Below are 8,450 nucleotides of genomic sequence, written 5' to 3'. Positions count from 1 at the left end.
TAAAATAAATAAAAATAAAATAATTAAAGTAAAATACATAAGTAATTAGAAATAAAATAAATAAGTTTTTTGTTGTAAGTAGAAACAAAACAAAAAAAATAAAGCAAAAGAGAAAAAAACACGAGCCATCAACTCCATAACCGCCATATCTGGGATAGAGAAGGGCGATCCCTTGGAGTGGGATTCACATACAGTTGCCCTTAACATCTACCATTCGAGCCTAGCAGGTGGAACTCGGATCTGTCAACAGTGTCAAAGCGGCAAATAGCAGGCGGAGGAGAAGCCACCGATGTCATGTGTAGATCCCTTCTAGGTCTTGCGAATCGTGCTATTACAGCAATTTGGTTGGTTGATCCCAAAAAAAAAGGAATTTGGTTGGTTTTCTTGAAGCCCTAGCTTGTTGTGCCGTCCTATTCTCTCAATGCAATTTAGCAAATGCTACTACAGTACAGTAAAGGGCACGAAGAAAAAGCACGCTGTGAAGGAAAATACCTCCATATCAAAGCTGCTACTTATCTTGTTGGTTATCAGGATGTGGATATGTAGAATTTTCTCTAGCCACGGCAACAGACATGCATTCATCGAGGGGGTTCACTACAGAACAAAATAAATGCTGACGTTAGTTGTTGAGTGTACGTTTGACATCCCTAAGAGACTAGATAATGAAAAGATGAATCGTCAAACCTGGATGAACAAAGACGCTACCAAGTGGATGAATCTGATGGCATGTCCTCCCTTGAAGATCATGCGTCCTCCCTTGAAGGCGCCACCAGGGCCATGGACGCCTCATACACCGCCGCCGACGTGTTGTAGTGATGAGGTATCGTGCAGGATCTGACACAGGATCACCTTCAGGCAAGATGAATAGGTCTTCAGGGGCACGACGGCCGGCCACAGCAGGCCCCTGCCATGGACGGCGCCGCCCGAGCCACAGCCGCTCGCCAGCTCGCCTCTGGAGCAGCTCAAGCTTATCCGCGAGCTCGTCCACTAGTGCCCGTCGTCGCCACGACGTCCTGTAGGCTAGAGAACGGCGGTTCGCCGTTCTTATCCACGGCCGCCGTTGGAACCGACTCCGGCCGCCTATATAAGGAGCCCCCGAGTCCGTCCAGTCCCTCAGGTGACCTCAAGCCACCCCACCTAGCACCCCCATAGCAGGCAATCGACCAGGGAGGGTCTTCTTCCCCATCTCCGGCCAGTACAGCCGCCGCCGCCCTCCGGTCCATTCAGTCGCAACCAGAGCCCCCCCGTCCGTATAGCACCACCATCCTCCTCCCCTCGACCGTGCGGAGCCGCCCAAACCCTCAGCTGCGTCGGGGAACCACCGTAGGCCAAAGCCCAAAACCTCCCGAAGCTGCCGTCCGCCGCGGAGCTCGCCGCCGGTGACTCCCTCCATCCCTGCCACCTCCTCGACCACCGGGAGGACCGCCCCGGCCTGGCGGATCCATCCCCGCCCTCAGGACCCCGCGAGGAGCCGCCGTTCGCCGGCGTTGATCGCCGGAGCCCCGCCTCTGTTCGGCCAGAGGAGGAAGGAGGCGGGGGCGACTGGTCAAACCTGACCAGTGGGCCCAAGGGACCCACTGTCAGTGACCCATGAGCCGGTCCACGCGGGTTAAGTGGAGGATCTGACACAGGATCACCTTCAGGCAAGATGAATAGGTCTTCAGGGGCACGACGGCAGCGGCGGCGCCATGGCCGGGACTGGTGATGACGGCGGCGGCGAGCGAGCGGGAGGGTGGCGGCGGCTGCGTGCGAGTGGGAGGCCGGAGGATCACCACTCATTGTGCTCGACATATCACTACAAGAAACCTGTTAATCCATGACGGATTTCTAATGACATTTTTGGAAACTCTCATCGATGACCTGGTAAAACCCCACAAGCCCGGTGAAAGCCCGCTAAAGCCCGTCTAACCGTTCCCGTATAAAAACTTAACCCTAAATTCCCTCCTCGGCCCCTGCATCGTGTCCCACAGCACGTCGCCACCCCTCGTCCCTCCCACAGCTCTTAAACCTTAATAAAATAAAATGAAATAAACTATAGTAACTACAATAAATAAACCTTAACAAATTAAGTAAAAATAGCAGCAGTAAAACAAATAAAAATAGCAGCAGTAAAATAAATAAAAATAAAATAATTAAAGTAAAATACATAAGTAATTAGAAATAAAATAAATAAGTTTTTTGTTGTAAGTAGAAACAAAACAAAAAAATAAAGCAAAAGAGAAAAAAAATAGAGGAAAAAAATTATGCCACCTACTGGGCCACCACGGCCTAAATACGACTAGAAACCCATCCATGGGCCAGGATTCAGGCCCGCAGAAGGCCCAGCAGGCCCACAGGCAAATAGTGACAGAATAGGCCCGTAAGCCTGCATTTGAGAGGAGCTCGAAGTGGTCAGCGCAGCTGCGCTTATAAACCAATGTCGAAGCCTCTCAGCTAGCGAGGTGGGACTAAACATCCCACTGCACCGTGCCAGTTCCAGCACAAGGCCTTTGGTCCCGGTTGGTGCCACCAACCGGGACGAAAGGGGGCATTGGTCCCGGTTCGTGGCACCAACCGGGACCAAAGGCCTTTAGTCCCGGTTCGTGCCACCAACCGGGACCAATGAGTTCCCTATATATACCCCAACGCCACAGCAGAGCACTCCAGAGTGCTCTGTTTTTTCTGGCCGGCGAGGGGAGGGCATTTGGGTGCTCTAGCTCACCTCCTATGCACATGAGGTGTTCGATGAAATGTCTGAGCCACACTAGTTAATTTGTCCTCTCGAAACTCGACCTCCGAGCTCCATTTTCCCCGAGATTTGTCTAGGTTTAGCGGTCCGTCACGTCCCGTCCCCGTCTTCACCGCCGTCGATCGCCCGCGCCGATCTCGTCGCCGCACCACCGTGGTGAGCCTCTTGTTCTTATCTTCTTTCTGAAAGGAAAAAATTCTTACTTTAGATAGTTACTTGTCTAATTTTGTTACTTTTATTATTCCTTCTTATTACATAGTGCGATGGTTTTGGTATCCGCCCCCGTCGGCCCTCGTCCTGTCTATGATTCGGATGTGGTATATATTATCTTTTTATAACTATTTGGTTCTTTTATTGTTTATGACAAATATAACGACCAACGTGACATAGATTTTATTTATCTAGGAGGTGGTTGAACCTGAAATTCTAACCGACCCTATTGTCGAGAGGTTAAATTTAGTTGAAGAAGAAAACAATTACTTGAAGGAAAAAATAAAAAAATTTGAGGAGGAGAAGATGATATTGGAGTTGCATGTTGCGGATGTCGTCGATGATCACAAGATCAAGATGGATGCAATGCGCTTGAAGATTAGAAAGATTAGAAAATATGCCATTCATACCGAGGCTTGGTATCATTATGCCGTTGGATCAATTGTTACCTTGGTTGCGATTATGATCGCATTTGTTTTCGCATTGAAATGTTTTACATAGTTTCAATGTATGGTTTAATTAATTAGATGCTCTGGAGAGCTATATATATGTTGTTAGATGAGAACTATGTATGTACTTTGGTTCTAATGTGATGATGAACTTCTATTAATTTGGTCACTTAATTATCTATTCATGATGTTCTATAATGGCTTTTGACACACTTAATTATATATAATGCACGTAGATGAACCGGCAATGGATGTACGGTGACAGACACACCTCCGAGTACATTAAGGGCGTGCATGATTTTCTCGAAGTGGATGAGGCAAACAAGCAGAATGGTTTTATGTGTTGTCCATGCCCTATATGTGGGAATACGAAGTCTTACTCTGACCGGAAAATCCTTCACACCCACCTGCTTTACAAGGGTTTCATGCCACACTATAATGTTTGGACGAGGCACGGAGAAATAGGGGTTATGATGGAAGACAGCGAAGAAGAAGAGGACGATGACAACTATGTGCCCCCTGAATACGGTGATGCTGCAACGGGGGAAGCTGCTGAAGGTCAAGAGGAACCAGATGATGTGCCCAATGATGCTGCAAGGGGGGAAGCTGCTGAAGATCAAGAGGAACTAGTGCCCGATGATGATGATCTCCGCCGGGTCATTGTCGATGCAAGGACGCAATGCGAAAGTCAAAAGGAGAAGCTGAAGTTCGACCGCATGTTAGAGGATCACAAAAAAGGGTTGTACCCCAATTGCGAAGATGGCAACACAAAGCTCGGTATCGTACTGGAATTGCTGCAGTGGAAGGCAGAGAATGCTGTGCCTGACAAAGGATTTGAGAAGCTATTGAAAATATTGAAGAAGAAGCTTCCAAAGGATAACGAATTGCCCGACAGTACATACGCATCAAAGAAGGTCGTATGCCCTCTAGGATTGGAGGTGCAGAAGATACATGCATGCCCTAATGACTGCATCCTCTACCGCGGTGCGTACAAGGATCTGAACGCATGCCCGGTATGCGGTGCATTACGGTATAAGATCAGACGAGATGACCCTGGTGATGTTGACGGCGAGCCCCCCAGGAAGAGGGTTCCTGCGAAGGTGATGTGGTATGCTCCTATAATACCACGGTTGAAACGTCTGTTCAGAAACGAAGAGCATGCCAAGTTGATGCGATGGCACAGTGAGGACCGTAAGAAAGACGGGAAGTTGAGAGCAGCCGCTGACGGGTCGCAGTGGAGAAAAATCGAGAGAAAGTACTGGGCTGAGTTTGCAGCTGACCCAAGGAACGTATGGTTTGGTTTAAGCGCGGATGGCATTAATCCTTTCGGGGAGCAGAGCAGCAATCACAGCACCTGGCCCGTGACTCTATGTATGTATAACCTTCCTCCTTGGATGTGCATGAAGCGGAAGTTCATTATGATGCCAGTTCTCATCCAAGGCCCTAAGCAACCCGGCAACGACATTGATGTGTACCTAAGGCCATTAGTTGAAGAACTTTTACAGCTGTGGAATGGAAATGGTGTACGTACGTGGGATGAGCACAAACAGGAGGAATTTAACCTGCACGCGTTGCTGTTTGTAACCATCAACGATTGGCTCGCTCTCAGTAACCTTTCAGGACAGACAAACAAGGGATACCACGCATGCACGCACTGTTTAGATGACACTGAAAGTATATACCTGGACAAATGCAGGAAGAATGTGTACCTGGGCCATCGTCGATTTCTTCCGACCAACCATCAATGTCGAAAGAAAGGCAAGCATTTCAAAGGCGAGGCAGATCACCGGAAGAAGCCCGCCATGCGTATCGGTGATCACGTACTTGCTATGGTCAATGATTTACACGTAATCTTTGGAAAGGGTCCCGGCGGACTAGCTGTTCCGAATGACGCTGAGGGACACGCACCCATGTGGAAGAAGAAATCTATATTTTGGGACCTACCCTACTGGAAAGAGCTAGAGGTCCGCTCTTCAATCGACGTGATACACGTGACGAAGAACCTTTGCGTGAACCTGCTAGGCTTCTTGGGCGTGTATGAGAAGACAAAAGATACACCTGAGGCACGGGAGGACCTGCAACGTTGCACGAAAAAGACGGCATGCCTCCGAAGCAGTATGAAGGTCCTGCCAGCTACGCTCTTACGAAAGAAGAGAAAGAAATCTTCTTTGAATGCCTGCTCAGTATGAAGGTCCCGACTGGCTTCTTGTCGAATATAAAGGGAATAATAAATATGCGAGAGAAAAAGTTTCAGAACCTAAAGTCTCATGACTGCCACGTGATTATGACGCAACTGCTTCCGGTTGCATTGAGGGGGCTTCTACCGGAAAACGTCCGATTAGCCATTGTGAAGCTATGTGCATTCCTCAATGCAATCTCTCAGAAGGTGATCGATCCAGAAATCATACCAAGGCTAAGGAGTGATGTGGCGCAATGTCTTGTCAGTTTCGAGCTGGTATTCCCACCATCCTTCTTCAATATCATTCTGGGCCCCGTATTTCTACACAATATGTTCCCCTTTGAGAGGTTCATGGGAGTCCTAAAGAAATATGTCCGTAACTGCGCTAGGCCAGAAGGAAGCATCTCCATGGGCCATCAAACAGAGGATGTCATTGGGTTTTGTGTTGACTTCATTCCTGGCCTTAAGAAGATTGGTCTCCCTAAATCGCGGTATGAGGGGAGACTGACTGGAAAAGGCACGCTTGGAGGGGGGACTCAATAATATGCAGGGACGGATATTCTTGGTCTCAAGCACACTACACAGTTCTACAGAACTCTACCTTGGTGACCCCGGATGTCGATGAACACAAGAACAGTCTGTGCTCCAAACACCCGGAGCAGTGTGACGACTGGATTACATGTGAACACATCAGGACTTTCTGCAGTTGGTTGGAAACACGTCTCAGAGGTGACACCACTGTTTGTGATGAGTTGTACTCGTTGTCCAGGGGACCATCTTTGACTGTATTGACTTACAAAGGATACGAGATAAATGGGAATACATTTTACACGATCGCCCAAGATCAAAAGAGCACCAACCAAAACAGCGGTGTCCGCTTTGATGCAGCAACCGAGAGGGGAAAGGACACATATTATGGTTACATAATGGACATATGGGAACTTGACTACGGACATGATTTTAAGGTCCCTTTGTTTAAGTGCAAATGGGTCAATCTGTCAGGAGGCGGGGTACAGGTAGACCCACAGTACGGAATGACAACAGTGGATCTGAACAATCTTGGGTACACTGACGAACCGTTCGTCCTAGCCAATGATGTGGCATAGGTTATCTATGTGAAGGACATGTCTACCAGACTGAGGAAAAGAAAAGATATGGAAGCGAATACATCATACGATGAGCCAAAGCGCCACATAGTTCTTTCAGGAAAAAGGGACATTGTGGGAGTGGAGGGCAAGACAGACATGTCTGAAGATTATGAAAAGTTTCATGAAATTCCTCCCTTCAAAGTCAAGGCTGACCCAAGCATCCTGATAAACGATGAAGATTATCCATGGTTACGGCGCAATAAGCAAATGAGACAAGCGAAGAAAAAGTGAAGACTTTCTCCCGCAACTATTATGATGATACCATGCCAACTTTGTAATAGACGAGTATGATACCGTTGTCCGTTTTGTACAAGAAGTGCATCTAGTTTTTGCCGTAACCCTCTCAACTTTCTTGCACATGCTATGTGGATGAAATGATGATACCATGCCAACTTTCAACCTTTTCAGAGTTCATTTGAAATGCTTTTCAATTTTAGGGTCTTATAGCTCAAAATAATTAGTAAATGCATGAAAAATAACAGGCCAAAAATTAAAAATTATGCCACCTACTGGGCCACCACGGCCTGAATACGATTAGAAACCCATCCATGGGCCAGGATTCAGGCCCGCAGAAGGCCCAGTAGGCCCACAGGCATGTACAGAGAGGTTAGGCCCGTAAGCCTGCTTTAGAGAGGAGCTCGACAGCTCAGGCGCACCGCACCTTATAAACAGGTGCGGCTCTCTCTTAGCTAGCGAGGTGGGACTAAACTCACCACCACGCCGCTGTCCAAGGCCATTGGTCCCGGTTGGTGGCACGAACCGGGACCAATTCCACCCTTTGGTCCCTGTTGGTGCCACGAACCGGTACTAATGAGGCTGTGGCCCCACGAGCACCTTTAGTACCTGTTCGTGGCACGAACCGGTACTAGAGTTTCTTACTAAGCAGTTTTTTAGTCCCACCTCGCTAGCTGAGAGGCACTAGGAGCGGTTTATAAGCCCTGAGTGCAGAGACGATGAAGAAGAGGCGCAATGCTCACGTTGCTTAGCTTCAAGCCTTGAGGAATAAGGTAGACTGCATCGAGCTATGTGCAGTGCAGTCTACACTATTCTGAAAGGCTTGAAGCAAATCAACGAGCATTGCGCCTCTTTTTTATTTTTCATCATTAAAAGCAAAAATAATTTTCATAAAGAACTTTTTTGATAGAAACTTTAATAGCAAAAAGAATTATCATAAAGTAAAATAAATAAGTAATTAGAAACAAAATAAAATAAAATAAATAAGTTTTTTGTTGTAAGTAGAAACAAAACAAAATAAATATAGCAAAAAAGAAAACAAAAAAACTAAATACAGCAAAAATAATTTTCATAAAGAACTAATGGCACTAATAGAAAGTTTATATTTTTTCTAAAACTAATGGCACTAACAGACAGTTTATAATTTTGCTGACCTAAAAGCAAAAAGAATTAAAAAATAAAGCAAAAAACAAAAGAAATTAAATAATGCAAAAAACAGAACCAAAAAACTGGATTTTTTTTAAAAAACTGCCACCTATTGGGCCACCACGGCCTGAATACGACTAGAAACCCAACCTGGGCCAGGATTCAGGCCCGCAGAAGGCCCAATAGGCCCACAGACAGCACAGTATGACATTAGGCCCGTAAGCCTGCATTTGAGAGGAGCTCGAGAGGGCAGCCGCAGTGGGGCTTATAAACCACTCCGAGCCCCTCTCAACTAGCGAGGTGGGACTAAACTTTTGGCCGCGGGCAACGCAAGGCCTTTGGTCCCGGTTGGTGGC

This window comes from Triticum aestivum, chromosome 4D (genome assembly GCF_018294505.1).
Source record: "Triticum aestivum cultivar Chinese Spring chromosome 4D, IWGSC CS RefSeq v2.1, whole genome shotgun sequence".
In the NCBI taxonomy this organism is placed as follows: Eukaryota; Viridiplantae; Streptophyta; class Magnoliopsida; order Poales; family Poaceae; genus Triticum; species Triticum aestivum.
The sequence above is the reverse complement of the archived record's forward strand: the minus strand, read 5'-3'. Positions refer to the sequence as shown.